The sequence below is a fragment of the Podarcis bocagei genome, assembly GCF_964188305.1.
Source record: "Podarcis bocagei genome assembly, chromosome: 12".
Classification (NCBI taxonomy): Eukaryota; Metazoa; Chordata; class Lepidosauria; order Squamata; family Lacertidae; genus Podarcis; species Podarcis bocagei.
Window position 1 is genome coordinate 11,431,421 of NC_138137.1, and position 16,972 is coordinate 11,448,392.

The following is a 16,972-nucleotide window of genomic DNA, read 5'->3' on the forward strand; positions in this document are numbered from 1 at the left end:
CCAGCGCCATGTCCCGCTGCTATCCCTTATTGATGGATGTCCCTTAAATGTCCCTTAAATGATGTCCCTTAAATTTCAAAGGAAGCAGCTCCTCTCCCTCCCTCCCTGCCGGCCAGGGAGGAGGGAGGCTCCAACTGTGTTGCTTGGCTGTGTTGCTCACCCAATAAGAAGTCTAAGAACGACTGGGGGGTGGAGCTTGCATGCCTTGTGTGTGGCTAGTTAATGCAAGCTGAGGGGGTTTTTGGATGCTGGATGCCATTTTGTTGCACGTGCTGCTGCAAACTTTGCAGTGCAAAGCCAGGCCGGGAAGCCATCTTAAGTTGAGGCTGCATAGGCCTTGTGGTGCATGTGATTCAGATTCTATTCAGTTGAACCTCTGGTTACAAAGTTGGTTGGACAGTGTTCTCGAAGCTACCAGCATGAGTTTGACCAGACTGCAGGAGGACAGGAAGACTGGAGTGCCTGGAACAGGTGAGGCTGCAGGTCCCTTATTTTGGCTGCTGGTCCCTTATTTTCAAATCTGTAAGTTCACAGCTATGCCAGAGATCGCAGGGCAGCTTACAGTAGAGAAACACGCAATTCGTAGCGTAACAACAACAACCCCACCTTTCCTCTAAGGAGCTCAAAGTGAGAAATACTGTTCTAATCTGCCAATTCATGCCTAGGCTCCAGAATGCATTCTTCTGCCCCTTTAGCTAGAGAAACTTTGTGAAAAACACGATCCCCGTTCTGCAAAGCTGTACAGATCCCGAGGCCCACAAAAAACCCACAAAACCACAAGGTGTTTTCAAGCAGCAGAAGAGCAGGATGGTGTCCTTCCTGTTATTGCGGCTTCCTCTTAGCAGCAAAAGTCTTAACACAGCAAATGCAGCTCTTTGAGCTGTGTCCACTAGATGGGAGGCTTGCATCACACCTGAAGCTCAAGCTACCCCCACTTCCTTTCTTTCATTTACTTCCAAACCATTACAGTTCTATATTTAGGCCAAGTACATATTAGATGCTTAATACACAGTGAGCTCATTTCCCCCCTGTTGTGTTTTAAGCTGCATTAGCACATTGCTATGCACACCAAGGGGCGCGGGTGGCACTGTGGGTTAAACCACAGAGCCTAGGGCTTGCCGATCACAAGGTCGGCGGTTCGAATCCCTGTGGCGGGTGAGCTCCCGTTGCTCGGTCTCTGCTCCTGCCAACCTAGCAGTTTGAAAGCACATCAAAGTGCAAGTAGATAAATAGGTACCACTCCGGCGGGAAGGTAAACGCCGTTTCCGTGCACTGCTCTGGTTCGCCAGAAGCGGCTTAGTCATGCTGGCCACATGACCCAGAAGCTGTATGCTGGCTCCCTCAGCCAATAAAGTGAGATGAGCGCCGCAACCCCAGAGTCGGCCACGACTGGACCTAATGGTCAGGGGTCCCTTTACCTTTATGCACACCAAAGAGAGAGAAGGAATCTCTCTCTCTCTTTTGCCAAATCTCCTAAAAAAATAAAGTTTTTGAGCAACATTTTAGGAAATTCGCCAAAAAACCAACACTTCCAAAATGGGTTGCCATACAGACAGGTTGTCCTAGGCATTTTTACCAATTTTCTGCCTGGATGCTATTTCTGACGGCCGAATTCCGGCTACGTCTGGGAAATTCCAGATGTATGACAACCCTAGGTTCATACACCTGCTGCAACACTGCTGTCCTCAACTCCTATCCATGAAGCTGTCATCTGCACATGTGCAATGACTGTCTTAGATGTACACACCTCAGCTGAGGTGTGTACATCTAAGACAGGACACAAAGTGATTGTGGTTTACATTTTCAAAGCATATGGAAGCTGATTGGGGGGCGGGAATGCATGTAACAGCAGTATTTCTCTAGAAACTAACAGGGTAGATATAGACTGTGGTCTAAAGTCATGTGTACACAGCCTCAAACACCAGGTGGGAGTGCACAGGAGCCGAAGTAAACAGAAATGTGTATATAGCCATGAGTGCTCTAAGTACATAAAATATATTAAATGTACATTTTAATTACATAATATGGAATGCTGCAGAAATGTCACTAGAATTTTAATCAGATGCAATCTGCCAGTGATTGTTGCAAGTAAATTACATATTTGAAACATAAAGGATGCCCAGGTTGAGCAATACATTTGATTAGGAAAAACAAAATGGCGAGCAAACTTTTCACTTCTCCAGAATGCCGCTGCGAATGTAACGTTTTAAGTGCATTATACAAAAGCGACACTAGAAGCGATGGTGAGCCCTCTGGGAAGCAGTCGGCAGCCAGTGTCATGGACATTTAGTGGTCAGAGAGAAAACAGAGACAAGTTCAGAATCAGAGGCAGAAGTTGAAGCAGGAGAGTGGGAGGAGACAGGCCAAGAGGCAGAGTTATGCCACGCTGGTGAAAAGTCGCAGGTGTCTCCCCCCCCCCCCCCCGCTGAGAACAGCTCCCTTGTTCCTGGTCTCTCAGAACCAGAAGAGGTATGAAGAGAGCAGAGAAGTTAGCTTCACACAAGCGCAGTCTCTGATTGCTTGGGGGAAACCCTGGAGACAAGGGGATTTAGGACTCAGCTACATTAATAAAGAAGCCATGATTTGAATGCTCTGTAAACATGCAACACCAGATGGTGCCAGAGAGCAGGGATTTTAAAGTACGGTTTTCCATAGAGATTGTTTTCTTTTGTTAAAATGACCTAATTTCTGACCTATTTATAGTATCCCCGCCCCTGTGCTTAGATCCACCCTTAGACAACTGTGGGGAGGTGGGGACTGTCAGTCTCAGCAACTGATCCATGGGGCAAGACCTGCCGGGGGATGAGCTGCTATGCTCCTTAGGCCTGACACTCGGCCACGTCTGTGCAGATCATGTTCTTGCTAATAAAGAGTTAACTTGCATGGTGTGATTTACTGCTGGCTCGCTCCTGTCAGATGGGCTGACTGAGCAAGAAATCACCCAAATCCTGAGCCATACCTCATACACCTGTAATCAATAAAGTTGTGGTCTGTTTTGATCCTTGTACTGTGTATGCAGTACATACCTTGTACTGTGTAGGCAGGGGTGAGGCACCAGGCAGTGGCTTGAGCGTGCAACTGATGCTGCTTTCAAGGCAAACACAGTGTCTGGATCTCACTCCTTCCTTATGCTCAGCTTTTACGCCTGTAAATAAACAGAATGTAGAAGAATGGAAATTGCTAAGTCTCGTGCACTTGCTGCTTGTCGACTTTAATAGCCTGGGTACTTCCTTCTGCCTAGGGAAGTGGAAGCCCTCAAATAAGCTGCATTTTCTGGAAATGTTAATGGATTCACAACAAAGAAGTTAAAACACACACACCACACCCATGGCTGATGAGAAGTTTTTGGCCATCACACTTCGCAGAACTCATTCGGCAAGTCGTGCTTGGGTGGGCCTTCATTGGAAACCTCAAAGCTGAAGCTGGGTTTATAAATAACTACGAGCTGGTGGCGCTGGGTGTTGTATGTGTGAAAGCAGTGCCAATATCTGCATCTTGATGCTGACACTTCGGCTTGTAAGACTGCTGACAGATCTGCATGAAGAAACAAGGAGAACATTTCTGAAAGTATCAGTAAGCTGTTTCCTAGTTCTGCTGGATCTCTCAGCGGCTTTTGACACCATCAACCATAACATCCTTCTGGACCGTCTTGAGGGGCTGGGAGCTGGGGGCACTGTTATACAGTGGTTCCGCTCCTTCCTCCTGGGCCGTGTTCAGAAAGTGGGGGGGGGGATGAGTGTTCAGACCCCTGCGCTCTCACTTGTGGGGTGCCTCAGGGTTCTGTCCTCTCCCCCATGCTTTTCAACATCTACATGCAGCTGCTGGGAGAGATCATCAGGGGGTTTGGGCTGGGTGTTCATCAGTATGCGGATGATACCCAGCTCTACCTCTCTTTCAAATCAGAACCAGTGACGGCAGTGAAGGTCCTGTGTGAGTGCCTGGAGGTGGTTGGAGGATGGATGGCGGCTAACAGATTGAGGTTGAATCCTGACAAGACAGAAGTACTGTTTTGGGGGGACAGGAGGCGGGCAGGTGTGGAGGATTCCCTGGTCCTGAATGGGGTAACTGTGCCCCTGAAGGACCAGGTGCGCAGCCTGGGAGTCATTCTGGACTCACAGCTGTCCATGGAGGTGCAGGTCAATTCTGTGTCCAGGGCAGCTGTTTATCAGCTCCATCTGGTACACAGGCTGAGACCCTACCTGCCTGCAGTCTGTCTCACCAGAGTGGTGCATGCTCTAGTTATCTTTCGCTTGGACTACTGCAATGCGCTCTGTGTGGGGCTACCTTTGAAGGTGACCCAGAAACTACAATTAATCCAAAATGTGGCAGCTAGACTGGTGACTGGGAGTGGCCACCCAGACCACATAACACCAGTCTTGAAAGACCTACACTGGCTCCCAGTACGTTTCTGAGCACAATTCAAAGTGTTGGTGCTGACCTTTAAAGCCCTAAATGGCCTTGGTCCAGTATACCCGAAGGAGCGTCTCCACCCCCATCGTTCTGCCCGGACACTGAGGTCCAGCACTGAGGGCCTTCTGGTGGTTCCCTCATTGCGAGAAGTGAGGTTACAGGGAACCAGGCAGAGGGCCTTCTCGGTGGTGGTGCCCACCTTGTGGAATGCCCTCCCACCAGATGTCAAATAGAAAAACAACTACCAGACTTTTAAAAGACATCTGAAGGTAGCCCTGTTTAGGGAAACTTTTAATGTTTAATAGATTATTGTATTTTAATATTTTGTTGGAAGCGGCCCAGAGTGGCTGGGGAAACCCAGCCAGGTGGGCGGGGTATTAATAATAATAATAATAATAATAATAATAATAATAATAATAATTTTATAAGACAATTGGTCATATGATTGACTCTACATGCTGTGGTTTTAGTGTCGTAATTCTGGATAATGTTAATGACCTACCAACACACTTATCAGCACAGTGGAACCTTGGTTCTTGAACTTAATCCATTCCAGAAGTCCATTCAACTCCTGAAACGTTTGAAAACCAAGGTGCAGCTTCCAATTGGCACAGACGCCCCAGAAACAATAGCTGAAAACTGCATTGGACGTTCAGCTTCCAAAAAAAAATTCGAAAACCAGAACACATGCTTCTGTTTTTTCGTCGGCTAAGCCGTTCGAGAACCAAGGTTCCACAGCAATGTTTAATTGTGGATCATGCTAACCATTTACACACAAACACAACTTCATGCCCTCAGTTGCCTTAGAAACAAGAACCCTCTGATGTGCTAATTTTCTTACATGATACTTTCATGTTGCATGGAATTATACAGGTAGAAGAGGAATACTAAGATACAATGAGCATATCTTAGAATGAGCAGCCATGATTGAGATGACTGGGGTTGCATTAAAGCACCTGTACACTTTTTGTTTTGTTTCTATCTGAGAGTATTACCCTTGGTTCTTGTCCGGGAAAACAGTAGTTTAAATATGCCCTCTTCCAGAAGCTCCCTTCTGCAAGGAACTCTGCAAATGCCCTGAAAACCTAGTCTATGCTCAAGCAGGTAAAGACTCTCCTCCACGAAGGGGAGGGGAGGGGTTGTGGTCGGGGCTCGAGCTCCGGCTAGCAGGGGGCGTGGCCCCCTGCTGCCCACTCACCTGGCTGGCGCTCACGCCCCCCCCGGTGGCCATCCAACCGGGGGCCACGGTGGGGGCGTGTTCAGCAGCATTTAGCTGCAGCGCCAGCCTTTGCCCGGCCTCATTCCTCCTGCCTTCGCCCCTCACGAGTCAGCTGCATAGGAGATCGCCGCCGTCGGAAGCCAGGGAAGTATTTGCGTTGCTTCTTCTGTCCCCGTCCCCTGTAATATTCACCAGACTCCGCAGCGGCAATTGGACTCAGCAGCCGCAGCCCCAAGCACGGCTTGCGCTTTAAATTCCTCTAGAGCTTACCTGTGTTATTTCCCTCCACGGGCTACAGCCCACGTGGGCGCTGCTTCTTTGCTGCGCCGGCCCCGTTCAGCCGCCTAACAGCTGACGGGCGCAACTTGTTTATTTTGCTTGCTTCCCATCCGCGCAGCTTCTTTGTGCCGGCTTCTACATTTGGAATAGGAGGGGAGCGGAGCGGTTTCGCCTGGCTTGCTGCTGTCTCGGGGTTGCGCAGCTCCTGGGCTCTTGCTCTGTTCGTGCAGCTAATTGCTGGACGCATCGCTTTTCGGGACCCGCTTAATTTTAAGTTGCTCGGGGGACCCCGTATTCCTCGCCTGAGGAGTACTGCTGCCCACGTGCACTAATCCCCACGTGTCCTCGACATTGGGAGCACAGTTCATAAGCGGATTGCCGTGCCTGCGATCGGTAACAAACACAGAGGCATTTGGAACACCGCCAGCGGTCATTTTGTTGTCCTGTCTCCCCCGCCTTCCCCACTACTAGGTTGTGTGTGTGGGTGTGTGGGTGCCTTCCAGCTGACGCGCGCGCTTGCTTTGCTCCCTTTAAAGTGCGTTTTTTCGTGGTCTCCGGGGGCACTCTTTGCCCGGGGCGCAGGCTAGGTCCGCTTGTAGGCGCCGCTGGGCTCTTCACGCGGCTTCCCACTTGCGCTCTGGGCGACGCTTACCTTCTGGACGCCCCCCCCCTTTTCGAGCTGTTACGTGCGTGTGCGTGTGCTTGAGTGAATGCTTGGCTTACCCCCCGTTTGGTTTAGTGCTGGGGTGAGCGCCTAGCTCTTTCTCCCCGTTTGGTTTGGTGCTTGAGTGAGTGCTTAGCTCTTCCTCCCCGTTTGGTTTAGTTCTTGAGTGTGTGCTTAACTCTTCCTCCCCGTTGGTACCCCCGCTCTTGCCAGTAGTGCATGTTTGGGAGTGGGGAGTGCATTTGTGTATGTGCACGTGTCTGCTCTAGGCAGGGCTTGGGTCCCAGGCTGATTGTACTATAGAGAGGGGGAGAACCACCTCTTTAATTTGATTTCAGCGGCAGAGCCGAGTGTTTCCCTCCACGTGTGCACCAGCCTATTGTTTTCCTTTGACCCCTGAAAGAATCACCTATTGTTGTTAATCCTTATACTTGTTGGGAAGCGAATAGTTGTCTCTGTGTTGCTGGTGTCTCAGATTTGCTGTGGCCTCCATTTTTCTTGGTTCTTCGTGCTGGACAACCCTGCAAGTTAGTGCTCCCCGCCCCACTATCTTTGTGTGAGTGTCCCTGGTCTACCTAGTCTCATCCCTTCTTTGTACCTTGGACCCTGTATCTTTTCCCTTCCCCTCCTTTGGTTATCGAAAGAGCGTTCGCTTATTTCCTGGTCTGCCTGGGGACCCTGTTGGGTTGCCATAGAAACGCCTCTGCTGTTGCAGCTTAAGGAGCACCTATTGTTGTTCAGCTAGCTTTTCTGTTGTCGTAGTAACGCCATTGTTGCTGCTGGCCAGCAGGACAATTTAAATGCTAACGAGCGACACTTAAGCCTATTGTTCCCTGGAGGCACAATTCAAGGTTTTGGTAGCTTATCTCACCTGTGGCAGGCAGAGGATTCCTGAGCTTTTGTTCTTTTGTGTGAGGAAGGGAAGCTTGGCAGCAGTCTGCAGCCATCTATAGTACATTGGCAGTCAGTAAATTGCTCAGCTATTGTTCTTTTGTTTGTGGAGTTGAACCTGGGCAGCAGTCTTGTTTTGAGTAATTGGAATTTAGTGGGAGCAGCTCTTCTCCTAGCTGCTGCCCCCACCTGGCTAACACGCAAAGGGAGAGTTTTGTATACCTGATTTACTGCCTGGTACTGGCCCACTGAGCCACAGCCTGCTGGTGGCACAGGCTTATTGGTAGGATATAGTTTGTTTTGTTAGCAATATCAGTCACAAGGTGTGGATAAACTGAGAGCTTATTGGTGTGTTATTTATTTAGCACAACCTATATTGGGAATTAATAAATAGAAATCTATTAACAGGAATTTGGATAATACATAATAAATAAATAAATAAATTAAATAGATAATACAGAAATTAATTAAATAATCAATTAATTAACTAATTAATTATATTGATATATACATAATAATAATAGGACACATATATATAATTTAAAAAAAAAACAAAAACAAAAACAAAAACAAAAAATTAATTAATTAATTAATACACACACACTCTCACACACACACGCACACACACACACACACACACACACACACACACTAGCAGACACCGCTGCATTTGTCGTGTACAAGGCACACATTATGGCTTCTAAGAGGAAGCGCGCGCCTGTGGCCTCACACAGCTCAGCAGAGAGTGCATCACGGGGACGGCAGGGCAGGGGTAGCAATACAAGGCCGCCCGTCTCCCACTTCCTAAATGCTTTCAGATCTTTTATAGATGAATATGAACAACGATTCCCGGACGCGAACTCCAGCCCCCCCTCTTCCCCTGATGTCATCCCGGATACCCAGGGGTTCCCTGAGAGTTCTCAATCTTCCCAATGGGACGAACTACCTAGTACATCGGCCGCCCTTTTTAATGATACACAGCCGGTGCGGACTAGGTCCCAGTCACGGGCTGCAACATCCGGGTCTCGGGCGCGGGGGGAAAAAACTACCTCTAAGTCTACTCGCAGTAACAACCCTGCTCCCCCTAGCTCTGTTAATCGCTCACAGGACAAGCGTCCCAGGGTCCAGTCGCCCGATTCTGCAGCCTCGTCGGCGGCTGAAGATGCGCAACAGGAGGAGGAGGGCTCTGCTGCTACAGCGCCAGTGGAGAAGCCTTCGGGAAAGAGGCGCGAAAAGAAGAAGCATGTATGTCGGAAGAGCAGGTCTCGGAAGGAGGACTCAGATGATGATACAGGTACTTCTTCTTCGGAGTATGACAGTGACGCGTCCCTAGGTTCTTATTGGGGGAAGGGCGAGGAAGTCTCTGGACTCCCGGATTGGGCCCTGTCAAGGAGGGCCAATTGCCATCGTAAAAAGTTTGGGGGGACCCAGGAGTGGAAGGATGGGGCTCTGGTAAAAGATGCCACCACATCCACCTACTCAACCTCAGATGTTATACCGGGTGATCACTTATCTCCTAAACTGCGAGCAAAAATCTTAAATGGTGAGTTTGTTGACATGTTTAAATTAGTGCCCCCAGCAGAGGAGTTAGGTAGGGGTGAAAAGAGGCCCTCACATGGTAAGAGAAAGAGCAAGTACCCTTCTGTGCCTAGGACATTCGAAAATTGGCTCGATGGTTATCAAGCCTTTATGGGGACGATTGTCGCTGCTTACCCCAAGCGGGCGGTTCACCTGTTGCCTACCTTTCACATATTCGCACAGCCTGTGCCCTTTCGGGGGAGGCGGCGGCCATAAGCTATGACAAGAAATTCAGAAGGAAGGCGTCCAGGATCCCGTTAGCACGCTGGGATCAGATTGAGAATGGAATATGGTCCGTGGCGGTCGGTCCGTATGTAGAGAAGAGGCCAGTCGACTCATATCGGTCGACCAGAAGTGACCAAAGGAAGGATTTTAAGCGTCGGGTGTGCTGGGAGTTCAACAAAGGGTTTTGCCAAAGGCCATCTTGTAAATTCACACACGAATGCGAGAGATGCGCCGGGGGTCACCCCGTGACATCCTGCCTAAAAGGGGGGAAGCAGCCCTTTCGTGGAGGCCGGGGGTTCCATCATCCCAGTTCCAGGGGGGCCCCCGCAGCAGGGAACAGACGGTGAGTTAGTCTCGGGTCTGGCTTTTTCCCCTATCAAGCTCGTCCCTCTTTGTAATCTTCTGTCTCTTTACCCGGATAAAGATGCTGCTTCCTACCTCAGGGAAGGTTTTTCCAGTGGATTTCGTATTCCCATAGCGGGCTCACTAATTGCGAAAGATTCACCCAATCAAAAATCAGTTAGAGAGAGACCGGAAGTTGCTGAAAGAAAGATAGCAAAAGAGGTCAGTGCAGGCAGGGTTGCAGGCCCCTTCGATAGTCCTCCCATACCAAATCTGCACATATCTCCGCTAGGCATTGTGCCCAAGAAGACCCCCGGTGAATTCAGGCTCATTCATAATCTGTCCTTCCCTAAGGGCGGCTCGGTCAATGATGCCATCCCGCCCGAGTTATGCACAGTGAAATACGCCACCTTCGATCAGGCAGTTAAGTTGATACGCAGCTTCGGCCCTGGGGCGTTGTTGGCTAAGTGTGATATCGAATCGGCCTTCCGCCTCTTGCCAGTGCATCCCGCGGATTTCCGGTTGCTGGGTTTTAAATTTCAGGGAAAATACTATGTTGACAGGGCTATGCCAATGGGCTGCGCAGTTGCCTGTTCGGCATTCGAAGCCTTTAGCACGTTCTTGGACTGGGCCTTGCGTTTCAGGGCAAATACCATTGGTGTCACACATTACCTGGACGATTTTCTTTTCGTGGGCGGAGCCAACACGGGTGAGTGCGCCTCCTTGCTGGAGGCCTTCTCAGCCCTGGCCGAGGACCTTGGGGTCCCTCTTGCGGCCGAGAAAACAGAGGGACCAGCCACGAGGTTGACTTATCTTGGCATTGAGCTGGACACAGTGGCCCAGTCATCCCGCTTACCTGTGGAAAAGATTGAAGCTCTTAAACAACTAATTCAGGACACTCTTAAGCTTAGGAAGATCACCCTTAGGCAAATTCAATCTTTATTGGGCCACTTTAACTTCGCGTGCAGGGTGGTGTCCCCCGGACGCCCCTTCTGTGCTCGCCTTGCCAGACTATCAGTCGGTCTGAAACACCCCCTCCACAGGGTTCGCCTCCCCAGGTTGGTCAAAGCAGATCTCGAAGTCTGGACAACCTTTTTGGGAAAGTATAACGGGGTTTCTCTTTGGCAGGATGTTTTGAATCTATCATCCGATTTTCAGGTTCAATCGGACGCAGCAGGGTCTTTAGGTTTCGGTTTGTATTTCAAAGGGCGCTGGTGCGCGCAACGCTGGCCCGCAGCATGGCAGGGTCAGGCCATCACGCGGGATCTCACCTTTCTCGAGTTCTTTCCAATAGTAGTGGCCGTGCACATCTGGACAGAGGAGTTCCGAGATCACCGAGTGTGCTTCAGGACCGACAACCTGGCGGTGGTGAACATTCTTGCCAGGCAGTCATCGCGGTCTGCGAGGGTCTCCTCTCTCCTGCGGGCGTTCGTCCTCCGTTGCCTTGAGTACAATATCGTATTTTCAGCCAAATTCGTACCAGGTGCCAATAATGATATAGCCGACGCCTTGTCTCGATTCCAGATTCCTCGTTTCCGGTCGCTCGCACCTGGTGCACAACTGTTGCCCGAACCCTTTCCGGAGTACCTGTGGAACGTTGGAGACGCAAAGTGATACAGGGAGTATTAGCGTCCGTGGCACCTTCCACGCTCAGGTCCTATAAGAAGGCCTGGTGTGATTTCCTGGGTTTCAGGTTTGGGTTGTCTGGGCAGTCACATAAAATACCCCCCACCACTGATGACGTCCTGCAGTACCTGTCCCATCTGGATGATCTCGGACGTGCTACGAAAACCTTAAAGATCCACGTAGCAGCCATCAGCTTCTTTTCAAAGGCGACGTTTGCGCAAGACCCATGTAGCGATTTTCTGATCCGTAGAGCCATTGAGGGCTGGGGCAGGTTGCAACCGCCCAGGTCCGCCGGTCGTAAGCCTATTTCTTATGGATTGCTATCTCAGATACGCGTAAAGCTCAGGACAATCTGTGGGTCCAAGTTTGAGGCGCGACTCTTCTCGGCGGCTTACGCTATAGCCTTTTTTGGTGCGCTCAGAGTTGGTGAAGTGGTGTGTGAGGCTAGTGCGCGGGGTTTAGCTCGCGGCCTCCTGTGTGAGGATGTACAGTTATCTGACTCTGCTGTGTCAATTCTGGTGCGTCAGTCCAAGACCGATCAGACTGGCAAGGGTGTCCTGCTCAAGCTCACGGCGTCCGCCCAGCAGGGCCCATGTCCAGTGAAGGACACGAGGCGGTTTCTCCGCCTCAGACCAGCCGTCCCGGGACCGTTCCTGATACACGAGGACGGGTCGCCCCTGTTGAGATGCCAATTCACTAGAGTAATGCGCAAGGCTATTGAGGCTTGTGGCCTACCCCCCCATGAGTACGCTGCACATTTGTTCAGGATCGGGGCCGCCACCACGGCCGCGCACCTGGGGCTGCCAGCAGAAAGGATAAAAGAGTTGGGTCGGTGGAAATCCAATGTTTATAAGTCATATATTCGCAACCTTGCGCCTACCCCTTAGTCTGCTTACCCTTCCTTTGTTCTATCTTTATTCCCAGCTATGCCCGGAAGAAACGTGTGGATTTGCGGTCACAGCATTGTTCATTGGGCCCACGTGCGAGCGGTGAGCTGCGGCCTGGCACCCAACCTTGGTCTGCCGCGTGATGTTCGAGTTTCCTGGTTTTCGAGAAGAGGCATGCGTTGGGAAGAACTGATGCCTTTGCTGCGGGAGAATGTAGCCAAGCTTGGCTCTCCTGACGTCCTGGTGATTCATTTAGGGGAGAATGACCTTGTCAACAGAAGGAGTGTGGACTTGTTGTCAAGCATAAAAAGAGACTTGGATGCATTCGCTGCCTTGTGTCCCAGAACGACAGTTTTCTGGTCCTCCTTCCTGAAAAGAACTGTGTGGCGCGGTGCGCAAAACTTGATGGCCATTGAAAGAACCAGGAAACTCGTAAATCGGGCGGTAGCCCGGCGGGTGCGCTTTATGGATGGCCAAGTGATTTATCATGACCGTATCCGGATTAGCGACAAGGCTTTATACCGGGATGACGGTGTCCACCTATCGAATATGGGGAATGATTTTTGGTTAGCTAGTGTCATTAGAAACATCTGGGATTGGTTGCAGCTTTGAGGGTATTGGCGGCGAGCCTTTAGCTCGGGTGGCGGTTAGGCATTGGAATAATGTGTTGCGCTGTGTGGAAGTGCTAGGTGTGGCCATCGCCTATGCCTTCAATTTTTAGGGGTATTCCGTTAAAGGAATCTGGGGGTCGTGTATTCCGTCCGATGCCTGCTTGGCGGGAGGCCTTGGCACGACCCTCGGTGACAGCAGGGGTGAGCCTATAGTCGTATCAGCATCGACAGGCTCCACCTACTGGTGAAGAACCCAATTGTTTCGATCCAATGCCTAAGCCAATACCTTTTCAAATGCTGTAACCAATAAAGTTGTGGCCTTTCTCTAGCCCATTAACCTTAAATCACGTGTCCTTGTGTCTTCATTTCACTTCACCGGGGTCGGGTCCTCGAACCACAAAGACTCTCCTCCACGAAGGGGAGGGGAGGGGTTGTGGTCGGGGCTCGAGCTCCGGCTAGCAGGGGGCGTGGCCCCCTGCTGCCCACTCACCTGGCTGGCGCTCACGCCCCCCCCCGGTGGCCATCCAACCGGGGGCCACGGTGGGGGCGTGTTCAGCAGCATTTAGCTGCAGCGCCAGCCTTTGCCCGGCCTCATTCCTCCTGCCTTCGCCCCTCACGAGTCACCCACCCTCCACTCCCTTTAGTTAGGGCTCAGGTTTTTCGGCCTTGCTATGGACCTTAGGTTGGTCGCCCTGGTTGGCTGGGGGGCCTGGTAGGAGTTTTTTCCATTTGGCACTAGGCTAATTGGTTTTTTTCGCCTACCTCGTAGCAATCGTCACAACTTTTCTTTTTGTGGTATTGGGGGTAGGTTAGGCATTGGAATAATGTGTTGCGCTGTGTGGAAGTGCTAGGTGTGGCCATCGCCTATGCCTTCAATTTTTAGGGGTATTCCGTTAAAGGAATCTGGGGGTCGTGTATTCCGTCCGATGCCTGCTTGGCGGGAGGCCTTGGCACGACCCTCGGTGACAGCAGGGGTGAGCCTATAGTCGTATCAGCATCGACAGGCTCCACCTACTGGTGAAGAACCCAATTGTTTCGATCCAATGCCTAAGCCAATACCTTTTCAAATGCTGTAACCAATAAAGTTGTGGCCTTTCTCTAGCCCATTAACCTTAAATCACGTGTCCTTGTGTCTTCATTTCACTTCACCGGGGTCGGGTCCTCGAACCACAACTAACTACTACAATAGGCTTCATTTTAAGTTTGTGTGTATGTGTTCGTGTGTGTGTATGTGTTGCCTTCCCTTTCCCTTCATTTCCCCCTGATTTCTCCAAATAAGCTTCCATTTATATTTGGACATTTGGCTTCATTGGTTTCAAAAGGAATTTCTCATTCAGATCTTCCCCATGTGCTAAAACCACACAGCTAAGAGTTAAAGCTGCTCATTGCATCCTAAGGTTGTTTCAAAGGGTCTTGCAAAGGTCTGCTTCATACATATGCTTCAGGTTACATACGCTTCAGGTTACAGACTCTGCTAACCCAGAAATAGTACCTCAGGTTAAGAACTTTGCTTCAGGATGAGAACAGAAATCGTGCTCTGGCGGCGCAGTGGCAGCGGGAGGTCCCATTAGCTAAAGTGGTGCTTCAGATTAAGAACAGTTTCAGGTTAAGAACAGACCTCCAGAATGAATTAAGTTCTTAACCCAAGGTACCACTGTACTGTACAAAGCTTCTTTGTTTGTTTTCTCTAGAGGTGGGTGAAAGAGAGGAGTACCAGGCAGTTGGGCTCAGAAATTTCAGAAACCGCTGAACAGCCTGGTCCAAGGTAGAAGCTCACCTGTCTGGTATAAGCCCATGGTAATTCAATTGGGGAGAACTCTTATACAAAAAACAGGGAGCGGTCTGCCAGTAAGCCAAACCCCTCTGCCTCAGATCCATGCCCCTACAAATGCATTTTCAAAGGGGGAGGAAAGCTACAAAGTCCCCTGTCATGAATACAATGCTTGCTTTGAGCACACCACAGTGAAACGTGAGGCATACATTTACAGCAGGGGTCAGCAACCTTTTTCAGCTGTGGGCCGGTCCACTGTCCCTCAGACTATATGGTGGGCCAGACTATATTTTGGAAAAAATAATGAACGAATTCCTATGCCCCACAAATAACCCGGAGATGCATTTTAAAGAAAAGCACACATTCTACTCATGTAAAAACACGCTGATTCCTGGACCGTCCACGGGCCAGATTTAGAAAGTAATTGGGCCGCATCCAGCTCCTGGGCCTTAGGTTGCCTATCCCTGATTTACAGCATACTTCTTTCTTTCAAGAGCTTGACCCCAGTTTGTTGGCGAGGCCAGAAAAGAGGAAAGAGGCGAAGAGAGAGAAAGAGAGGTTGCGTGGCCTTACGCAACATATGCTTTCTTCGTTTTCTGAAGCCAGGTTCCTGCGTGCAGTGGTTTCAAAGCGGAAGATCATTATTAGTCTGCTACGGGACAAAACCAGAAGTGGTTGCCTTTTGTCTTGTCTACCCGCTTTGTTCAGCAGTTGCCAAAACCTCATGCACATGGTAGGGGCTCAATGCTTGCCTAAGAAGTTTATTTTGTTTCTCCTTTTGCTGACTTCCTTGGTTGTGGCATGGATGGAACTTCTGCCTTTGTCTTCCTCTTTCATTTTATAAAAGCAACTACGTGCGTGTGTGCCTGCGTGCGTGTGTGTGTGTGTAGGTAGGTATGTAGATAGATAGATAGATCTAGATAGTTACATGGCACCCCGATCTCCACAGCTGTGTGACATCCCAGGGCTGCCTGGGTCTTACCCATGGTTTGTGTTTCCTTTGGAAATGAGGCACAGTGCTGGTTTGGGTCGGTTGCTCATTTGGTCAGTGTCATTTGGCTCTGTGCCTCTTTCTTGAGGTGTAAAATTTTCCACTAGAGTCAGAAGTAGCCCATTTGTTATCGTTAGAATTTTTTTCATGCTGGAGAGGTCCGTACATATCAAGTGGAACCGGTCCTGAAAACAGCCGTCTCTCTCCTCTGTCTGAGTACATTTGGAAGTAACCTGTTGACTTTGAAAGTTTTTTCCAAGCTCAGAAGGGGGCCTCTGGGTCATTGTATCAGTTATATTTGCCTTATAGGATTTCTCAGCTAAGGCCAGTTCTTGAGCCAGGCTTGTTGGGTAGTTAATATTTTCGGAATCTTGTCGGAGCCCTTTAAGATGAGTTGACCAGTCCAGAACAGTGGAAGGAGGAGGAATGGCCTCATCTAGAATTAACTCATTCAGCTCCCTCTTACTCTCCTCCTTTTGGAGAAAATAATGTGTGATTTCGCTCTGTCTCCTTCAGCGAATCTGGCATGATTCCCAGATCTTTGCAGTTCTTTCTAGTAAGTACCATAATAATTATGAATATTTGTTGGCAGTTTGCAGAAATCAATTATCTCCAAATGTGGCAGCCTTGAATTTTTGAGTCCGGAGTCAGTGCCATCCAGCAGAAGGGAGTGTTTTCGAGACTCTGCAGCTGTCACCTGGGCTCGCTCGTCAACAGTTCTGATAATCAAGATGTTTCTCTTTCTTAATTTATAACTAGTATCATGTATCTGGCTCGACCTTGCATTTGGCACTGCCTAGCAAAGTGCTCAGGCCAGCCCAGCTTCATGGAGCCTCAGAGTTTAGGGGAGTTAGAACAATAAAACAACAAATTAAAACAACAAAAGGAAGCACTAAAAGGAGTTAAGAAATAAAATGGAAGAGGGGATAAAAACAAATGCTAAGGGTCGGTTATAGAGCAGAAACTTGCCTTAGAGTTGGCCTTAGAGCCCAAAACCCTGCTTCAAGCATTCGGCAGCCATCTTCCTACCCAATGTGGTTTATTTACACACCTGAGCCTACTGTGAAGGGGTTCAAAGCATTGCACCCCCAATGCTCTCGCACTCCTTTCTGCAGCACCAAAGCAGTCTGCCCTCCTTATGCTGTGACCTCCGCCACTCCCGCTTGTCACTGAGAAGAGACGGAACAGGATTTTTCTTCGCCCTACATCAGGCAAACTCCAATCCTGCACATCTCCCTCCTGGACTTTTGTCTTACTTTACTAACTAAATCCAGGACTCAGGGAGGGGCTTCCCCCATTTGGCTGTATGACAGTTTTGTTAGGTTAATGGTTTTGGCCATCATCAGGCTTTCATCCCACTCGGTGAGCTATTTTGAACAGAAGCTGTTTGGCACAGTTTCACTCACCAAACATTGATTAATTCTAACTTTCATCGGACCAAGGAATTTAGGGTGTCTCAGATCGAACAAACCCATCTC